Below are 21,834 nucleotides of genomic sequence, written 5' to 3'. Positions count from 1 at the left end.
ATTGTTGGATTACGGGTATACGGGTTACGTGGGTTTAAGTAGGGTGATCATTGCTCGGCACAACATCGAGGGCCGAAGGGCCTGTTCTGTGCTGTACTGTTCTATGTTCTATTTTCGGACGCCGGAGACAATGAACTGGTAGGTGAAAGAGGACATTTAACTCTGGAGGAGATAAAAACATAAGAACTAGGAGCAGGAGTAGGCCATCTGGCCCCTTGAGCCTGCTCCACCATTCAATGAGACCATGGCTGATCTTTTGTGGACTCAGCTCCACTTTCCGGCCCGAACACCATAACCCTTAATCCCTTTATTCTTCAAAAAACGATCTATCTTTATCTTAAAAACATTTAATGAAGGAGCTTCTACTGCTTCACTGGGCAAGGAATTCCATAGATTCACAACCCTTTGGGTGAAGAAGTTCCTCCTAAACTCAGTCCTAAATCTACTTCCCCTTATTTTGAGGCTATGCCCCCTAGTTCTGCTTTCACCCGCCAATGGAAACAACCTGCCCGCATCTATCTTATCTATTCCCTTCATAATTTTATATGTTTCTATAAGATCCCCCCTCATCCTTCTAAATTCCAAAGAGTACAGTCCCAGTCTACTCAACATCTCCTCATTATCCAACCCCTTCAACTCTGGGATGTTCCTGTTCTATTCCTTTGGGGTTTGTTTGGGTCACTTTTGCACTGTGTTTGGGGTCATTGTTTTGTTTTGGGTTTGTTCTTTTTTGATGAGGGATGGTGTATTGCTCTTTTCTTTGTGTTTGGTGGGGGCTGTTAAGGTTGCACTCGGAGGATGGTTGAGCAGGGGGGAGGGGAATCAGTGGGGAGTAGGATGCTATACCACCAGGCTAGCTGGGCGGGCTAGTTTACAGAAGCGTAGTGGGGGTGAGGAGGAGGTTAGTGTGTAGATGGGGGCTGGGGTTGTCATTTTGTCGTGGGGGGTGTGGTGGAACTGCTGACAGGGGAGGAAGTTCTAAAAGGTGGTATGGAGCGGGTCGATGACAGTAGGCACCTGAGGGCGGGCCTGAAGAGGTGCGGGAGGAGGACTGGAGGCTGGCCCAGGAGGGCTTATGGTTGGTCGGCGGTGGGAGGGGAATGGGAGGAGGAGGAGGAGGCTTGGGGGGGGGGGGGGGGAGGGGGGGAGGAGGAGGAGGTGGCGGCGGGGGAGGCACCCCCTGACCAGGCCGATCATGTGGAACGTGCGAGGGTTGAAGGGTCCAGTCAAGAGGGCCTGTGAGTTCCCACATTTGAAAAGCTTGATGGCAGACGTGGCTATGCTACAGATGGAGTTTGGATTGGCACAAGCTGCAGATGGAGTTTGGGTTGTTATCTACAGAGAAGGTGGTGGGGCAAGAGGGGCAGAGTATGAATATGTTGAGAAGGTGAGCAGGATGCTGCCACACCAGTTGAGAAAGCAGGAGGCAGCGAGCGAGATCGGGAAAGTGAAGGACAAAGGGGGGAACATGGTCTTGGACCCAGGTGAATGGGGTGTTTAGGGAGTTTTATAGTCGGCTATATTTGTTGGAACCCCCAATCGGGGTAGAGGGGATGAGGTAGTTCTTAGAGGGGTTGGAGTTCCCAAGGGTGGAAGAGAAGCTGGTGAAGGCCTGGGGGCCCCAATTGGGCTGGTAGAAGTGGTGGAGGGGATGGACTGGTACCCAGTGGAGTTTTATATAAAGTTCTCGGGGTTGCTGGGGCCCTTGTTGGTCAGGGCGTTTAATGAGGCAAGGGAGTCGGGGTGCTCCTCCGACAATGTCGCAGGCCTCGATCTGTCTCATTCTGAAGCAGGAAAAGTAACCGATGCAATGTGGGTCGTACAGGCCGATCTCCCTGTTAAATGTGGATGTCAAGTTATTGGCCAAGATATTGAGTACAGGGTGGGGTGGGGGGGTGGGGGGGGGGGGGGGGGGAGAGCACAGGGTGACCTGCTTTTGTATATTTCGACCCTTTGGGGCGGATTTGAGGGATTGTGGGAATCCTGGAGGAATTTGGCCGGTTTTCCGGGTATAACTTGAACATGGGGACGAGTGAGGTCTTTGCGATGCAGGCGAGGGGCAGGAGAAGAGATTGGAGTGATGCAATTCAAGGTGGTGGGGGGGGGGGGAGCTTTCGGTATTTGGGCATCCAGGTGGTGCAAGGGTGCGAGCAGCTGCAAATGCTGAATCTGGCTCGGTTGGTGGAGCAGATGAAGGGGGACTTTAGAAGGTGGGATGCGCTCCCATTGTCATTGTCGAGGATCGACCGCACGGGGCTTTCCATATTTGGAAGAATTGGAGGAAGAGGTTTTTTTTAAGTTTAGATTACCCAATTATTTTTTCCAATTAAGGGGCAATTTAGTGTGTCCAATCCACCTACCCTGCACATTTTTTGGGTTGTGGGGGCGAAACCCACGCAGACATGGGGAGAATATGCAAACTCCACACTGACAGTGACCCAGAGCTGGGATCGAACCTGGGACCTCAGCGCCGTGAGGCAGTTGTGCTAACCACTAGGCCACCGTGCTGCCCATGAATTGGAGGAAGAGTTTGAGCAGCCCAATGGGAATGGGTGGTTAAAAAAGGGAGGCGTGAGGGGTTGGGGAAGGTGGGGAAGGTTAGTGGGGAATTGGGATTGAGGAGCTGTTTATGTAAGCCATGTTGGCCGGGTTTTGTTGTTGGTTGGGTGTGTGTTGTTTATCTTGCTCTTTTGATACCTTGTGGTTAAATTTGTTAAAATTATAAATGCCAAAAATAAAAATATTTTCAAAAAACCAAACCTTTAACTGAAGGCAACACTGAAACTCAACACCTGACTGCTTCAGCCCCGGCTCCCCCCCTTGTAGCCAAAGTGTCTGCTGGTCCGATAAACCAGGATTTTTAAAAACAGTACTGCAGCAGTCATACACACACTAACCCAGACTTTTTAACCCTTACTGCACCAAATACATATAATACTATACATCTGAAATTCCTATACTCATTACACCATCCTTCCTGAGATTGTTAACTTATTATTAATCAATGATTTCCCTCAGGGCATCGGGTCTGCATGGATTTGTTGTTGTTTTCTGCCTGCTAGTCACAATAAAGTTGTTGCTTTTTTCACTCATTCATGGGATTGAGCCTCACTGATTGTGACCCAGCGACAGTGAAGGAAAGGCGATATATTTCCCAGTCAGGATGGTGGGTGACTTGGAGGGAAGTTTGCAGGTGGTGGTGTTCCCATGCAGCTTCTGCCTTTTCATTCAAGGTGATAGAGCTTGCAGGTTTGGAAAGTACTGTTGAAGGAGCCTTGTTGAGTTGATGCAGTGTATCCTGTACATCGTGAACACTGCTGTCGTAGGAGGTCGGTGATGGAGGGGGTGAATATATTTAAAATGGTGGATGGGGTACCGATCAAGCCGGTTGCTTTGTCTTGAATGATTTCAAGCTTCTTGAGTGTTGTTGGTGGTGGACTCAGCCAGACAAATGCTGCTGGATGCTGAAAGGATGTTTCCCCATGTGGGAAAGACAAGAACTAGGGGGCAGCATTTACAAATAAGGGGGCAGGATTTTCCGGCCCGCCGAACCCGTTTTCTGGCGCGGCACGTCCCCGGCTGGCAGCAGGATCCTCCGTCCCGGCAGCCCACCATTGAGATTTACCATTGTGGTCACCGCCACACTGTTGGCAACTCCACGGGCATGAGTGCGCTGCCTGCGAACTAGAGGATCTCACCGATGGAGAATCCTGTCCAGGGTCTCCCATTTAAGACAGAGATGAGGGTCACTAGGCTATGGAATTGTCTCTCTCACAGAGCAATGAGGCAGGATCATTAAAATATTTTTTAAAGGCTGAGTTAAATCGATTATTTTTTGAAAAAATCTTTTAATTGGTATTTTCAAAATTCTATACATTGCTGTTTGTTTTCATTTATTGCACAGTACACAAAGGTGTCTTCTTAGATTTCGCTATTTATAGTCTGTTGTCGTCTGGCTCAGCGTACAATTAAATAGATTCTTGACTTGCAAGGGAAGAACACTGGAAGTTTGGAACTGGCACGGCAAGGAATGGAGGAACACTGCTTGACAGCTGGGACGAACTGTGCGACGGTCTCTTTATCGCTACCCATCTGCCAGAATTGCAACCCAAAGTAAAATAGTTTTGTGAGATATTGTTCAATTCTATTAGTTCATGCAAAGCTTACCGTTTCCTTTAATTTGATGTATCAACTGCCTGCTGATTAATGTCGGATCTACGTTGATCTTAATTTGTTTGTTACAATAAAAGCCTTAACAACTGAAATCTTAAATTGTTAATCAATTTATTTCCACTAACACTGTCTTTTGAAATGTTATTCGTCCCTATACAGATCGGAACTACATATTAAAAATTTTTTAAATTTTATTTTTTGTGTTTGTTTGTTTTTTTTGGGGGGGGGCAGCAAGCTATCATTCTGCCATTTTGCAGAATCACCAATTTTTGAGGGTTCACTTGGAAGAGTAGCAACCGTATAAGGGCCTAACGGGTGTTTAATCTTTCTTTTTTTTCCCCCTTTAAATCTCTTTGTGAATTCAGATCAGAGGAAATGGAGGCTAGGGCAGTTGCATGCTCCTCCTGTAGGATGTGGGTGGTGAGGGATATCACCGGTGTCCCCACTGACTATACGTGTGGGAAGTGGACCCAACTCCAGCTCCTCAGAGACCGCGTTAGGGAACTGGAGCTGGAGCTGGATGGACTTTGGATCACCCGGGAGGCAGAGGGGGTGATAGAGAGAACTTACAGGGAGGTAGCCACACCCAAGGTACAGGACAACAGTAGCTGGGTTACAGTCAGGGGAAGGAAAACGAATGGGCAGACAGTGCAGGGACCCCTCGTGGCCCTTCCCCTTCAAAATAAGTATACTATTTTGGATGCTGTTGGGGGGGATGACCTACGGGGGAAGGCCCAAACGGCCAGGTCTCTGGCACTGAGTCTGTCTCTGTGGCTCAGAAGGGAAGGGGGGAGTATAGAAAAGCAATAGTGAAAGGAGACTCAATGGTTAGGGGAATGGATAGGAGGTTCTGTGGTCGCGAGTGAGACTCCCGGAAGGTATGATGCCTCCCGGGTTTCAGGGCCATGGATGTCTCAGATCGAGTCTACAGGATTCTTAAAGGGGAGGGGGAGCAACCAGAAGTCGTGGTGAGCATAGGCACCAACGGCATAGCTAAGAAAAGGGATGAGGATTTTAAAAGTGTACTTAGGGAGTTGGGTTGGAAGCGAAAGAGCTGGACAAGCAGAATAGTGATCTCAGGATTGCTCCCGGTGCCACGTGCAAGTGAGGCAAGGAACAGAGAGCAAGTGCAGCTGAACACGTGGCTCAGGGCTGGTGCAGGAGGGAAAGCTTCAGATATGTGGATCATTGGGATATCTTCTGGGGAAGGTGGGACCTGTACATGAAGGACGGATTGCACCTAAACTGGAGGGGCACCAATATCCTGGGTGGGAGGTTTGCTAGAGCTCTTCGGGAGGGTTTGAACTAGTTTAGCAGGGGGATGGGAACCAGAGCTATGGATCAGAGGATAGGGTAGCTGTTGAACAGGCAGAAATAGTATGCAGCACGTCTGTGAGGAAGGATAGACAGTTGCTAGGGCAAAGTTGCACTCAGTGGAATGGGTCAAAGTGTGTCTGTTTCAATGCAAGGAGTGTCAGGAATAAGGGAGATGAACTTAGAGCATTGGAGTTTTCTATAGACCCCCCAATAGCAGCAGAGAGATAGAGGAACAGATTGGGCGGCATATCTTGGAAAAGTGCAGAATTAACAGAGTTATTGTCATGGGTGACTTCAACTTCCCTAATATTGACTGGAACCTCCTTTGTGCAAATGGTTTGGATGGAGCAGATTTTGTAAGGTGTGTACAGGAAGGATTCCTGACTAAATATGTAGATAGGCTGACGAGGGGAGAGGCCATATTGAACTTGGTGCTCGGCAACAAACCAGGCCAGGTGTCAGATGTCTTGGTGGGGGAGCATTTCGGTGACAGTGACCGCAACTCCTTGACCTTTACCATAGTCATGAAGAGGGATGGGAACACACAGTATGGGAAGGTATTTAATTGGGGGAGGGGAAATTATACTGCTATTAGCCAGGAGCTGAGCAGCATAAAGTGGGAACAGTTGTTCTTGGGGAAATGCACAACAGTAATGTGGGGATTGTTTAAGGAGCACTTGCTGCGAGTGCTGAATTGTTTTGTCCCACTGAGACGAGGAAGGAATGGTAAGGTGAAGGAGCCTTGGATGACAAGAGAAGTGGAGCTTCTAGTCAAGAGGAAGAAGGAAGCTTATGTAAGGTTGAGGAAGCAAGGATCTGACTCGGCTCTAGAGGGTTACAAGGTAGCGAGGAGGAACTCAAAAATGGACTGAGGAGAGCTAGAAGGGGGCATGAAAAAGCCCTGGCGGGAAGGATTAGGGAAAACCCCAAGGCATTCAACACTTATGTGAGAAATAAGAGGATGATCAGAGTGAGAGTAGGGTCGATCAGGGATAGTGGAGGGAACTTGTGTCTGGAGTTTCAGGGGATGAGGGAGACCCGAAATGAATACTTTGCTTCAGTATTCGCTAGAGAGAGGGACCTTGTTGCTCATGAGAACAGTGTGAACCAGGTTAATAGACTCAAACAGGTTGATAGTAAGAAGGAGGATGTGCTGGAAATTTTGAAAAGCATCTGGATAGATAAGTCCCCTGGGCCTGACGGGATATACCCACGGTTACTACGGGAAGCAACGGAGGAGATTGCTGCGCCGTTGGCAATGATCTTTGCGCCCTCACTCCCCACTGGAGTAGTACCGGATGATTGGAGGGAGGCGAATGTTGTTCCCCTGTTCAAGAAAGGGAATAGGGAAATCCCTGGGAATTACAGGCCCATCTGTCTTACATATTGGAAATGATTCTGATAGGATTTATGATTATTTAGAAAAACGTAGCTTGATTAAAGATAGTCAGCATGGCTTTGTGAGGGGCAGGTCATGCCTCACAAACCTCATTGAATTCTTTGAGGATGTGACGAGACACATTGATGAAGTTCGGGCAGTGGATGTGGTGTGTATGGATTTCAGTAAGGCACTTGATAAGGTTCCCCATGGTAGGCTCATTTGGAAAGTTAGGGGGCATGGGATACAGGGAAATTTGGCTGCCTGGATACAGAACATAGAACATAGAACATAGAACGATACAGCGCAGTACAGGCCCTTCGGCCCTCGATGTTGCACCGACATGGAAAAAATCTAAAGGCCATCTAACCTACACTATGCCCTTATCATCCATATGCTTATCCAATAAATTTTTAAATGCCCTCAATGTTGGCGTGTTCACTACTGTTGCAGGTAGGGCATTCCACGGCCTCACCACTCTTTGCGTAAAAAACCCACCTCTGACCTCTGTCCTATATCTATTACCCCTCAATTTAAGGCTATGTCCCCTCGTGCTAGCCACCTCCATCCGCGGGAGAAGGCTCTCGCTGTCCACCCTATCTAACCCTCTGATCATTTTGTATGCCTCTATTAAGTCACCTCTTAACCTTCTTCTCTCTAACGAAAACAACCTCAAGTCCATCAGCCTTTCCTCATAAGATTTTCCCTCCATACCAGGCAACATCCTGGTATGGCTGGCCGAAAGACAGCGACTGGTACTGAATGGAAAGTATTCCATCTGGAGGTCGGTGACCAGTGGTGCCCCGCAAGGATCTGTTCTGGGATCTCTGCTCTTTGTGGTTTTTATAAATGACTTGGATAAGTAAGTGGAAGGGTGGGTTAGTAAGTTTGCCGATGGCACGAGTTCAACCTTGATAAATATGAAGTGATTCATTTGGGAAGGTCAAATTTGAATGCTGAATACAGGGTTAAAGGCAGGATTCTTGGAAGTGTGAAGGAACAGAGGGATCTTGGGGTCCATGTACACAGATCCCTCAAAGTTGCCACCCAGGTTGATAGGGTTGTTAAGAAGGTGTATGGTGTGTTGGCTTTCATTAACAGGGGGATTGAGTTTAAGAGCTTTGAGGTTTTGCTGCAGCTTCATAAAACTCTACTTTGACCACACTTGGAATATTGTGTCCAGTTCTGGTCGCCTCATTATAGGAAGGATGCGGATGCTTTGGAGAGGGTACAGAGGAGATTTACCAGGATGCTGCCTGGACTGGAGGGCATGTCTTCTGAAGAAAGATTGAGGGAGCTAGGGCTTTTCTCACTCAAGCGAAGAAGGCAGAGAGGTGACTTGATAGAGGTGTACAAGGTGATGGGAGGCATGGATAGAGTGGATAGCCAGAGACTTTTCCCCAGGGTGGAAATGGCTGTCACAAGGGGACATAATTTTAAGGTGATTAGAGGAAGTTATAGGGGAGATGTCAGAGGTAGGTTCTTTACACAGAGAGTGGTGGGTATGTGGAATGCACTGCCAGCAGAGGTGGTGGAGTCAGTGTCATTAGGGACATTTAAGTGAATCTTGGACAGACACATGGATAGCAGTAAATTGAAGGGCTGTAGGTTAGGTTGATCTTAGATTATGATAAATGGTTGGCACAACATCGTGGGCTGAAGGGCCTGTACTGTGCTGTACTGTTCTACGTTCTATGTTCTAATACTATGGGCAGGATTCCCCCCCCCCCAAAAATGCATATGGGCTCAATTCATCGGAAATGTTTCAAAGTTTATTTGTGGTGTGTTTCTGAGGGAGCCAAAGAGTTCAATCTATCTTTCCAATGACACTAAGTCACTTTTTTGGGCCTTGGGGAGTTTCTCACTGGATTAGCCCACACTTTGACTGCGGAATTCTCCATTGACGGGATCCTCCGCTTCGCCTGCAGTGCACCCACGCACACGGGTTTCCCAACGGCATGGGAGGCCACAATGAGATACCCCATTGGCTGGTTGCAGGCACAGAGAATCCCGCTGCCAGTGGGTACATGCCGTGCCGGAAATTGGGGCTGGTGGGAAGTTCAGCACTGGGGAGCTGAACTTCGAGATTACACCGCCATTTTGAAAGGATGCCCCAATTTCTAAGTGAGCTTGTGGGTCCCCCATACTTCACACCCATGGGAAATATCACCCTCTCACACACATGGGCACTGCCCACAGCCCCCCAAGTGAGGACACCCCGCTATGGGGTCTCTGGGGGTCCCTCTACTTTAGGCCCACCCTTTCCAGGAACCTCACCCTTCATTCCCCCCCAGCTTCCCAGAGGTCCCTACTTACCTTCCCTGCACACCACCCACTCTTCATACCCACCCCCCCCCCCCCACCCTCCTTTCATGGGCATGGACCCCATGGCCACTGAGCCTTAAAATTGGCTTGGTCCCGCCCCTTTTGGGCAGGGTCCTAACTCTGAAGCTTCACGGGACTTGGGTGGATCCTACGAGGCCTGAGGGCTGCAGCGAGGCCTCTCCCGGCATTCACCAGCCGCACCGTGCTCATGCAAGAGTGCAATACGGTTGGTGGACCGCGCCCAAAGTGTCACCTTGATTGAGTTTGGCGGGATGTTTCCCGGCCAGCTTTTTGGATGAGATCCAGACCTGGATTCTCCCACACTGCATCATTTGTTTACGGCTTGGGGAGTTCTCACTGGTAAAGCACACAGTTTGAATTTTTTTCAGCAGTGGGAATTAATCCACCAGCAAGTCCGGCTCCTCAGCGATCATGGCGCCATTTTGAAAGGGTGCCCCGATCTCAACGTGAGATTGAGGGTCCCCACACGCCCTACCCATGGACAATGTGAATCCCTGTAGACATAGGCAGCAACCCCTGCAAGTGAGGAGACCCCGCTATGGGTTGCTGAGGTCTCCTCCATCTTTAGGACCTCCCTTTCAGTCTGCCCATTTTCAGCCCCCCCCCCTTTTCAGGACCTCCCCTTCACACCCCAATCTAGGGTCCGGTTTAGCGCAGTGTGCTAAACAGCTGGCTTGTAATGCAGAGCAAAACCAGCAGTGTGGCTTCAATTCCTGTCCCGGCTTCCCCGAACAGGCGCCTGAATGTGGTGACTAGGGTCTTTTCACAGTAACTTCAGTGAAGCCTACTTGTGACAATATGCTACTATTATTATTATTCATGACTCCCCTTCATACCCCCCCTTCATCCCTCCTTTCATGGGCATGGCCTCCCTCAGGCGCCAATCTTTGGTAGTGCCAACCTGGCACCCAGGCACTGCCATCCTGGTACCCAATAGTGCCAGTGACACCCTGGCTGGGCCAACCTGGCAGATTGACAGTGCCATGTTAGTACCAGGGCTCTACCCCGCCCTTTCCGCGGCCAGCTAAGGATCTCTAATGACCTCCGAGACCCCAGGAGTGGCCATAACGCCTGGTCTATGCCTTACCGATGCGGTGACTCTCAGAAACAGGGAGAATGCGGCCTCAAACAGGCCACAGATAGCTAAATGAGCCTAATATGTAACCTGCAACACACTCAGCCAGAGCCTGATCCAGATCGTGCCGGGTGCCATGGGTCAGGTGACTCGTGTGTGGTTTTGCGCCCGGCGCGAAGCCTGATTTGCATCTCTTCCTGGTGCAATGGGATCAGTGGCGGGTGCAACGAGTTAGGATAATTGCACACTATTTGTAAAAGGAGAAAAATAACTGCATAGAAAGCTTACTTTAGATCATGTGAAAATGGTTAAGGTAAACTTTAATAATAAAATAAAAAGAATATGAATGGAAAGCACTGACTTTAATATGTTGCTTTTTATGCTCTCAAGACATCCAAATACAATTCACAACCATCAAATTACTCTTTTGCTGTGACAATGTTGAGTGATTTCAGCCAACACAGCAGTCAATTTTTTGCCATCATACAACCATCAAATAAGGCTCATGACCAGTTACTTTGACTGATGGTACTGGGTAGGTGTTGACAGTTAGTAGGGCACTGAGAGTACTTCCGGGTCCAAGTGACGACAGGATAAATAGAAAGCAGAGTGAGTGAAAAATACATTTTAGTCTAAAATGATTCTTCTTTATTTTAGTTCATGAAATTAAGATTGCATTAATAACAGTTGCCTTTGGCATCTGAACAACTTTAGTACCTGTATCACCAAGAGGCCTTTTGAAGACATTTTGAAACGTTTGGACTTGCTTCTACGCACTGTCCGAATTGAGTTTTTCACACGATATGAGAAGAGTGTGGTCCTCACTGGCAAAGCCAGCAATTGTTGCCCATCCCTAATGGCCCTTGAACTGAGTGGGTGCTAAGCCACTACAGAGGGCATTTCTGTGTTTCTGAAGTCATACGTAGGTCAGACTGGGTAAGGATGGCAGATTCCCTTTAGTGAACTCGATGGGTTATTACAATCGATGATTGTTGTCATGGTCAACTTGACTGAGAATAGCTTTAGAGTCCAGTTTTATTAATTGAATTTAACTTCCATCAGCCCCCACGGTGGGATTTCAGTCCTGGGCTTCTGGGGCGACTAGTTCAGTGACATTGTCACTATCATCACTACGCCGTAGTTTCCCCCTGAGTGATATTAGTTGAGGGATAAATATTGGCCAGGGCCTCAGATCGATTGAAATTTTTGCCTTTCGACCTTTTAAGTCTACTCGAGAGAGCAAGATGGGGACCTCAGTTGGATGGGCGGCGCAGTATCTCAGTGGTTAGCACTGTTGCTTCACAGCTCCAGGGTCCCAGGTTCAATTCTGGCTCGGGTCACTGTCTGTGCAGAGCCTGCACGTTCTCCCTGTGCCTGCGTGGGCTTCCTCCCACAAGTCCCGAAAGACGTTCTGTTCGGTGAATTGGACATTCTGAATTCTCCCTCCGTGTACCCGAAAAGGAGCCGGAGTGCGGGGTCCAGGGGATTTTCACAGTAACTTAATTGCAGTGTTAATGTAAGCCTACTTATGACAATAATAAAGATTATTATTATTAGTTATTATTTGTCATTCGAAAAATGTCACAGCCAACAGTGCAGCAGCACTCCCCAGTGCTGCACTGGAATGTCAGTCTAGATCTTGTGCTAAAGCCTTTGCAGTGGGACTCTGAATTCACAACCTTCTGACCCTGACGTGGGGGTGCCACCAACACAGTCATAACTAAACTTTTGTGATCCTGCCTTTTTAATAGAAACAAAGCTCAAATAATCCAACCTCTTAAAGGCTCTTTTTATCCACCGAGTGTGAGAAACGCATCTGATTTGGAAAACTAGCAAGAACGGTCATGATAGCTGCTCAAACACGATTTGTAATGTCACAATTTCACACGCACGACTTCTTGTCAAAGGTCACTCAGCACATTCCTCAGCACCCAGCTGGGTACCTTTTGAAAAAGTACTTCTCAGTAACATCCGTGCAGCTCGAACAAAAGGTGCTTCACATGCCTTTATTAAACTCCATTCTCTGGATATGATATTCCAATCCAATTTGCTACTTGCAATGCCAGTCATTGAGATCAGTTTTTACATCTCCCCTGAGATTACGCTCAGCAAAGCCTCCGCTTTGTAAATATCCTATTGAATCCTGAATGAGAAAAAATAGATCACATACTTCAGTATGATTTTTTTCCCCCAGTCTTCAAATTCTTTATTCTTCATACAATGGGCTGTAACCTATTGATCTGACTTGGGCTGGTGGCACCGCTTCTCAAAATGCATTCTTGTGACAAGATTGGACTGGGTCAAAGGTCATGGTGCTCTTTCCTTTTCCTCCGCCTTGTACTCAAGGGAATAATAAGACAAATGGAATGTTGGCCTCCATCTCAAGGAGGTTGGACAGGAAAAGTGAGGGAAGTGAGACCTTAGTCAGACTCCATCCCGAAGTGCTGCAATCAGTTTTGAACACGAACCTCAGGAAGGGTTTGTGGTGATATGATCTGCATACTTGTCTGCCATTGGGCCAGAACGTCGGCTTACCATTGGCCCTGGTCGGTCATGTGCCTCTCGACCGATTGGCCGAGAGGCTGAGTTAACCATGCCTCTATTAACGAGGTATAAATGGTCAGACGCCTGACGATCGTCCCTTTCCATTGTAGACGATCGCAGAGCTGTGTTCTAGTCAATTAGAGCCAGACTTTGGTAAATCACTCGCCTCGCGTACAATTGATGGTACATCAGGATTTAATGATCTTAGCAGCAATACAGCATAGATTGAATGCAGAATGAATATTAAGACTTAAATGATTAATTTCAGGTTAATTTGTATAAAGTTAGTTTGTATCCCATGCGTTTAGAAGGAAAGGAGTAATCTCAGGCAAGGTACGTATAATGATAATTGGGTTCAATAAGTTGTTACAGAGAAACTATTCCCATTGGTGGGCGATGTCAAGGGAACACAGCTATAAACTTATAGCTCAACCATTTCGGTGTGAAATCATGGAGCTCATTTTCATGAAATGCAATGCAATCTCGAACACTCGCCCCGAAAGGTCGCATTTACAGGGGCAATTAACATTTTCAAGGCAGAGATTGATAGCGTTTTGTTTGGTAAGGAAAGCAAGGGATATGGGGCTAATGTGGGTTATTACCTATGAGATAATGGTCAGCTATGATCTATTTGGTTAGAATAGTTAGTAAGAAAAATGTAATGGGTGAGTGGGGCTCATTGTGAGTTAGAATCAGTAGGCAGAGATATTAATGTCAACATTTGTAAAGAGAGGAGCTCATGAGGCAAAGAGGACGTTTAACAAGATTAATCAATGTAGTGGGATGGCTCATATACTTTTCGGCCAGTGGTTCCATTAAGAACTAGGATCTGAATTATTGTAAATAAAAACAGCTGGGTTCCAGTTTTATATATTAAGTTGTCTGGGACATGGCGAACAGAAAAAAAAAAGGTGAACAAGTTAATTGTCGGAATGAATAGGTTCCGAGGGGTAGTTTTCTGTTCAATTAACTTAGTTTGACAGTTTAAGAACAAGAAGTGTAGAAAACATCTTTGTCAGCAGAATTTGACTGAAGTTCTGCGCATTGTCTGGAACAATTAAAACTCTCATTAACTGAGGAAGTTACCAGCAGTGAGTTGAATTTCTGGTATAGCCAATCTGGTAAGGGAGGGATGAAGTTTTAGATACTCCATTGTTAATTAATATTAGAGCCAGGAGAGTTCTGACCCAAGATGGCTATGCTTAAGATGCCAGAGGCACCTATATTAAATGGGGAGTTAGCAATGTTAGGCCAATTAGAGAAGATTTGAAGGGATCACCTTGTCAGAAGTAAACAGAAGGTCCAAGAAATCCCAGCCATATGTGAATCATTGACACAGTACCCTGACCAAGTTGTTAATCTTCTAAGCTTTGCGAGCTCCCTGACTTGAGAGTTTTGGGGTGTAAGTCCGGGAATAGCTGGAAAGTGGCATTAAGACATTTAATTTAAAGTGCAAGTAATTGTGTTCATTGCATTTTTGTTATCTCATTTGAAATATGGTGTAGTTAATATAGTTCAAGTTCTTTAAATTCAAATGCAGACAAATTCTTTTGTTTTCATCATAAACATTGTGTCTTCATTTTTTTCAGTAGATACAAGGGGCTGCATTCTCCGTTCTTGCATCTAAGTGCTGAAGCAAATGGAGGATCTGTGGAGTTCCACGACGGAAAAATCGACGCCGCGCCCATACTGATTCCGCTACTGGTGAGGGGCTAGCACCGGCGCTTCATGGAATACCTGCAGAACATGCGAAACATGGTGGTGGAATCGAGCGTACACTTACACCCCCCATACTCACACCAATCGCGCACAAATTATGGTGTCGGTTGTGCTGGACCGACTCCTCGTCCACTCCGACCCCACAGCCCACCTCTTGCCATCCCCCACTAGTCCCCCTCCTCCAGTTCTGGCAAAAGCCCCCCGGCCAGCGGCACAACTGTCGGCAAAGTATGGCGTTGCTGGACACTCTCCACAGCCACCACACCAGGCTCACGACTGTTGTGACCACATGTGGACCGCGCCGTCGAGAACCTGGGCCATCGGATTTGGAGCATTGCACATGGGGCCGATAATGAGATGCAAATGAGGTTGCAATTGCATGAGCCGCAATGACGCTGAATCGGAGAGGTCAGAGCATCACGATCCTGCCTCAGTACGGCGCCCGCCGCGAATTCGGCATTGGAAACAATTCTCCGCCCGATCGCCATTCACAATTTCAGCATTGCGCAATGGAAAATCCTGCCCAAGGCTTTTGGATAGTAAAAAAAATTTAAAAGGTTACTGTTCCGTATCGAGATCAATCGTAACAGTAGCAATAACTTATATGCAAATATGAGCAGCGGGGATGGGTGGGGGTTGAGTTTGGATTGGCGCCAGGTAATGATGTACATATGCGGTCTTGGAGATGAATAGGCTTCGCGACATCTCAAGCTCAAAAAGGGCAGCAAGAGATCAGGATTACAGGCGGGATTCTCCGGCCTTCCAGCTAGATGTTTCAGTGGCGGGAGGAGTCGGGCTGTTCACTAGTGTCGGGATTCTCAGCTCCCATGGTGCCAATGGGATTGCCCACTGAAGCCACCTCTAGTGATCGGCTGGAGAATTCCGGCCAAAACAGATACTTGAAGCTTAGTCAATAACCAGCGTGGTGGATAGGTGAAGAGCTGAATAAGATGGCTTCTGTTTTCCCAACTTTTAACCAGAGATGGTTCTGGATCATCCCTAACGTGGGACATGATAGGCTGCTTGCAAAGCGGCAGTGGTCATGTGTTTGAAGATGGTGCTGATGATAAGGGTTAATTAACATCAATTAATGCATGAAAACCCACCCTTTTGTCTGTCGTAGTATTTTCCAGGACCGCCTGTACACAAGAAGGAGGAGGCCACCAAGGACAAAGAAACATCTCTGATTCTGTTGGGACCAGCATGAATGCAATGAAGAATGGATGGGCCATCGAGGCAGACTGTAGAGGCGGGATGATGAGGGAGAATAGAATAGTTGATCAATTTTAACTACGATGTGGAGATGACGGCGTTGGACTGGGGTGAGCATAGTAAGAAGTCCTACAACACCAGGTTAAAGTCCAACAGGTTTGATTCAAACACGAGCTTTCAGAGCGCAGCTCCTTCACCTGAGGAAGGAGCTGCGCTCTGAAAGTTCGTGTTTGAATCAAACCTGTTGGACTTTAACCTGGTGTTGTAAGACTTCTTACAATATTAACTACCCCACCAGAAGGCAATATAAGGGCCCTACAAATCAATAAAAATAACTACTTGCAACTATGAAGCATCTTCAGTGTAGCAAAATATCCCAAGGCACTTCATGAGAGCATGATCAAACATCTGATACTGAGCCACATAGGACAGACGGTCGAAAGCTTGATTAAGGACACAAGGGACAGTGATTTGCGATGCTTGAAAAGCCATTTGGCTCATTTAAATATGCGTTCATGGGATTCTCCCAATGCCCGGAACCAAATGCCGAGCCTGGAAGACCTCGCCAGAGCACTTTTCAGTATTGGCTTCCACAAACTTGGACCAGTTATAATGGCACCTGGGGGAGAGGGGTGGGTCTCTCTCAGGCATTAGTGACCCCTGGGGGGTTGAGGGCAGGGTGGAACCCTGGCATTCCCTCTGTCACTGGGGCACCTTGGCACTGCCAGCTTAGCACCCTGGCAGTTCTATATAGGTACCCTGACAGTGCCTCCCTGGCAGTGCCAGGGTGCCTGGGTGGCACTGCCAGGCTGGTAGGGGCATTACCATGGTGGCAGTGCAAGGGTGCCTGGGTGCCAGGTTGGAACTGCCAGGGAGCGGGTCCAAGGGGGGTGCCTTACCAGATGGAGGAGGGGTGAGGGAATGTTCCCGGGAACCTCCGCAAGGTTGGAGGGAAGGGCGGGTCGCAAACAAGGGGAGCGGAGATCGTGTCAGCCATACAAAATGGCGCCCTGATCTGTGAGCGGCCTCTCCTGTTGGGCTCACCAGCAAGAAAAGTGTGGTCTCGGCGGAGAAAAACTCGCCGAGGTCAAAAAAACGTAGAATAGAAGGGTGTTTCTTGCTCTGCAGCCATCAAGAAACACCCCGCTAGATGTGCCAAAAACTGGACATACATTTTGTTCCAGTTTTCTGATGCATCTTAAAGACAGAAGCAGGGTAGAGAGACTGAAAGATTTAGGAAGGAAACTCCAGAGATTCGCACATTGACAGCTGAAGTCATGGCTGCTAAAGGCGAAATGACAAAAATGAGGGGATGTGCAGGAAGTCAGAATTAAACGAGTGCAGAGATCTCTCATGGATCAGAGCTAGAGGTGATTGAAGAGAAAGGGAGGGAAGAGGCTATGGAGGAATTTGAAAATAGTGGTGAGATTTTTAAAATTGACCTTATTCTCCTATAAATCTTTGAGCACAAATACTAATTTTTGTGGCAGTTAGCTGTTGACTTGGTGGTAAAATCAAATATATGATGAGCAATGTTGATGGCATTTTATGGCTGCATTAAAGAGTCAATGGAGCACAAACTTTCAGAGTTTGGTTATGAAGCATCTCATAGACATTAAGAAAATTGGACATGACTGTCTACACACCTCTAACACAAGCTACCCAATCTTCCGTTGACTTGATTTGGTGCATGGAAATAACATCTGTTATGTTAAGAGACGAACAACCTATCCTGTCTGATCTTCGTACACTTCATCCGACACTTAAAGGGGAAAATATCCCTCAAACTGAGTCCAAAAATGATGCCCTGGTGTGTAGCGAAAAAAATTTTTGCAAAGAATTCCCCATTGTACTTCATGAAAAAGGATTTTTGAGAACTGAAATCAGAAGATTGAAGATGTACTTAAAACCCAACATTTCCATCCAGCAAAAACTAATTTATAAAACCTTGGCATATTTTCCCACAGGATTGTAAGTGGCAACCACTTACACTCCAACATATTTTATTTGAAATAACACCAATTTTTAAATAAAATTAAATAAACTTAAATCTTTCTCTTGAACAATAAGATCTTCCCAATTCTAAGATTCAGACCAATACTTGTAGGAGGGAACATGCGATATGGGTAAACAGAGATAAAAGGTTGTATTTAACATTTTGTGCATTGGGACCAACAAAGCTCAAATCAAATTACATTATTCTGAGATTACAAATCAATCCTATCCAGCAGTGAAACAGAATTTAGTTCAGCTGAATAAAAGTTAATTTTACCTTTTATTTGAATATTACTGTCACACTCCTGCTGCAATATTTTGCATGGACTATGAAGAAGTGATGGTTGCATATGATGCCAGCTAATAATATGGACCTGTACAATTTTCTTTTCCAAATTCATTGTTGGGATGTGGGCACCCACTAGCAACATTTATTGTCTATCACTGGTTGCCCTTGAGAAGGTGGTGGCAAGCTTTTGTCTTCGGAACAGGAGAAAACTATTTATCTCCTTGAGCCTTGTTCTTGAAAATACAGAAAAATGTGTAATTTGAAACATGGAAGTCTGGCAATATCTGGTCTGAGAGGATACAGGGAAAGATCCCACAAAAGGTTAATAGCAGCTGCAAAGAGCAGGATTATAAAATGCAGATTCTTGCTCACAAGCAGGCTTATCAAACACACAGGTTTCATGTGGTAAGCTAAAACAATGGCTCACACCTTCATGGAATGTAACTATCTCAGGAAGCATCTGGAAAAGCATGGATGAGAGTTTCAATTGAATTAAGTAACGAATGTTTAAAGAAGGCAAGTCTTTCAAGTCATAACCAAGTTAAATTTTAGCATACAGCTAAAAGCAAAATTTCACACCTTAATTGAAATAAACTCTCTTAGTAAACAGCTGGAAAGGATGGATGATGCTCAGTCGAATTTGGTGTCAATTCTAAAGTGTAAAATTCTACGAACATCGAGTCAATTAAAAGAAAATTGGAGATGACCTGTCTACGAGAAACATAATTTAAAGTCAAAATCAAAGGCAAAGTTATGAGCTGGGGACAATTGGAAAATTAAACGATTCGAAATCACAGAAATAAAAGTTAACTATTGAAACCAAAGCATTTTTTAATCAGATCTGAGAGGAGATTCACCATTTAGAATATCGACCCTTTTTTTGGTATAGGGGGAATTCTAAGAATAGTGGTGAGTTTTAACTTCAGCCTGTTCTGTCATTCAACGAGATCATGGCCAATCTGTGACCCAACTCTAAATACCTGCCTTTGCCCCAATTTCTTAATGGGCGCGATTCTCCGCACTCACGCCGGTTCGGAGAATAGCGGGCCGCGCAAATTTTCACGGCGACACTGGTCCGACGCCCTCCTGCTATTCTCCGAACCCCGCACAAACTACACGTCGGCATTCCCGGCAAAGGCCTCGAACGTGCCCCCGACACGACCAGAATCGCTACTTATTGGCCCCCCGCTATTCTCTGGCCCGGATGGGCCAAAGTCCCGACGTCATCACGCACTGTTTTCACGCCGGCCAACACACCTGCTTTTCAAGTTCGTCAACCAGTCGTGCTGGCTGACGAGAGCTTCGAGTAGGTGAGTGCACCACTCAGCGCACTGCTGGGATCTGGGCACAACGGGGAAGGCATCCCCGAGAACGGGAGGGGGGGTCCAGAGCGGGGGGGAGTGTGGGAGACGGAGGGGGGAGTGGGGGAGACTGAGGGGGGGAGTGGGGAGACTGAGGGGGGAGTGGGGGAGATGGAAGGGGGAGTGGGGGAGACTGAGGGGGGGAGTGGGGGAGGTGGAGGGGGGAGTGGGGGAGACTGAGGGGGAGAGTGGGGGAGACTGAGGGGGGAGTGGGGGAGACGGAGGGGGGATGGGACAAATGGGCGCGGCCGTTTTGGCGCGGCCGTTTGGACGCAGCCGTTTGGGCGCCATGGGACAATTGGGCGCAGCCAATTTGGCGCGGCCGTTTGGGCGCAGACGACAGAAATTCTTTTAGTTTTTGTGGCTAGTAACTTGTTGCAAATTGTTGCAAGTAAATTTAAAAACCTTAAATTAGTTCATTTAGTTTAGTTCATTTGGTGATTATGAGCAAGGCTCCTCAAGTACTCAAATTTTCAAATTTAAGAACACTTTCATGTATTCTTTTATCTTTATTGTAAATTAAAAACCTTAAATTAGTTCATTTAGTTAAAAACCTTAAATTAGTTCATTTAGTTAAAAACTAAAGTTAAAAAACCTTTAGATTAGTTCATTTGGTAATTATGAGCAAGGCTCCTCAAGTACTCGATAGCATCCATGTTTTCAAATTTAAGAACAGTTTCATGTATTCTTTTATCTGCATCTCTATACTTTTTTAGTTTTTGTGGCGGTTCATGGCCGGCTAGTAACCTTAAGTAAAGGTGTTCGTCTACCATTTCCTCGTCTGTTCAGACGACCAACATATGTATCTTCAAACCAGTTGAGTAAATCTTGAAGTTCTTGCGGCAGTTGGGTTGCTAAAGCATCCAGATATTCATCGATTTTGTTCAAAGGTACAAAGGCAATGGCAATAATCATTTTAGCTTTTAACGCGAAATCTGGATCAGTGTTATACAAACTACGGAACCCCATACTAGCTAGATGTTTTTGCATATTTTGAGCTAAATAAAAAAAACATCCTTTCATTTGAACATCAGGGAATATGTCTTTCATAGCACTGTGCGCAGCTTGTTCATAATCACAGACGATTGAACTGGGTTTCAAGTTGGGTTCGATTTCTTTCAATAATGCGAACATTCTCGTATATGTGGTGCGTTGCTTGTTGGGCAAAAGAGCATAAACCGTAGGAGTAACTCCTCCGTGTTTTTTTACCATAATTACATATATCTGAGAAAAGAGGCTGGGAGCAATACTGAATGTGCCATCTGCAAACCACATATCAGATGTCAATAAGTGCTGTAGCCAGCTCTGTCTTCCGAAGATTAATATCCGGTCGTGACCTGGTCCGCTATCACAAAGTAAAAAATTTTCTTCCACTCCTGGTTGAGGGACATATATCCTGTAGCATTCTGGCACAATCAATTGTTGTAAATCACTTGGATTGGTGGGGGCGTTTAATACATAATTACGCTTTCTGCTTATCATTCTCCTCAAAGCAGATATATTAGGAATGGCTGGTAGACTAGCTTGGGATATGTCTGTCAAACATTCATTAACAACTACAGTCGGTGCCTCAAGGGTTTCCTGTGCTCTCCTTTTATTTTAGTTTTCACGAGTGCAACCTCTACTTGTGCAGCAGAAGCATCATGCGAATGGCTGTTCAGCTGCCTCACCACGTTTGCAGCTTTAGTATGGAGACGTGTTTTGCACCGGTTTTTTTGCTCACAACGCCAAAATTTCACTTCGCTGTCACCTTTGCTTGTTTTGTCAAAGATGTAAAGCAATCCGTTATGAACAAATTTTTCTTTACCACGTTTCGTTGATACTGCCTCAGCCATCATATGGGTATGCGAATTGGTTTAGTTACAAAATATATAAAAAGATGGTGATAGAACGCACCAGCACCCAACTCAACGCACCCGCACCAGCAGCCAACTCACCTGAGGCTAATTCACAAATAAAGAAATGTTATTTTGGCGCCAAAACGGCCGGCGCCAAAACGGCCGCGCCCAAATGGCTGCGCCAAAACGTACCTAACCCGACGGAGGGGGAGTGGGGGAGACTGAGGGGGTAGTGGGGGAGACGGAGGGGGGAGTGGGGGAGACTGAGGGGGGAGTGGGGGAGACGGAGGGGGGAGTGGGGGAGACTGAGGGGGGAGTGGGGGAGACGGAGGGGGGAGTGGGGGAGATGGAGGGGGGAGTGGGGGAGATGGAGGGGGGAGTGGGGGAGACTGAGGGGGGAGTGGGGGAGACGGAGGGGGGAGTGGGGGAGACTGAGGGGGGAGTGGGGGAGACGGAGGGGGGAGTGGGGGAGGCTGAGGGGGGAGTGGGGGAGACGGAGGGGGGAGTGGGGAGACTGAGGGGGGGAGTGGGGAGACTGAGGGGGGGAGTGGGAGTGGGGGGGGGTAGGGAGCGAGTGAGCGAGTGAC

The sequence above is a fragment of the Scyliorhinus canicula genome, chromosome 12, assembly GCF_902713615.1.
Source record: "Scyliorhinus canicula chromosome 12, sScyCan1.1, whole genome shotgun sequence".
NCBI lineage: Eukaryota > Metazoa > Chordata > Chondrichthyes > Carcharhiniformes > Scyliorhinidae > Scyliorhinus > Scyliorhinus canicula.
The sequence above is the reverse complement of the archived record's forward strand: the minus strand, read 5'-3'. Positions refer to the sequence as shown.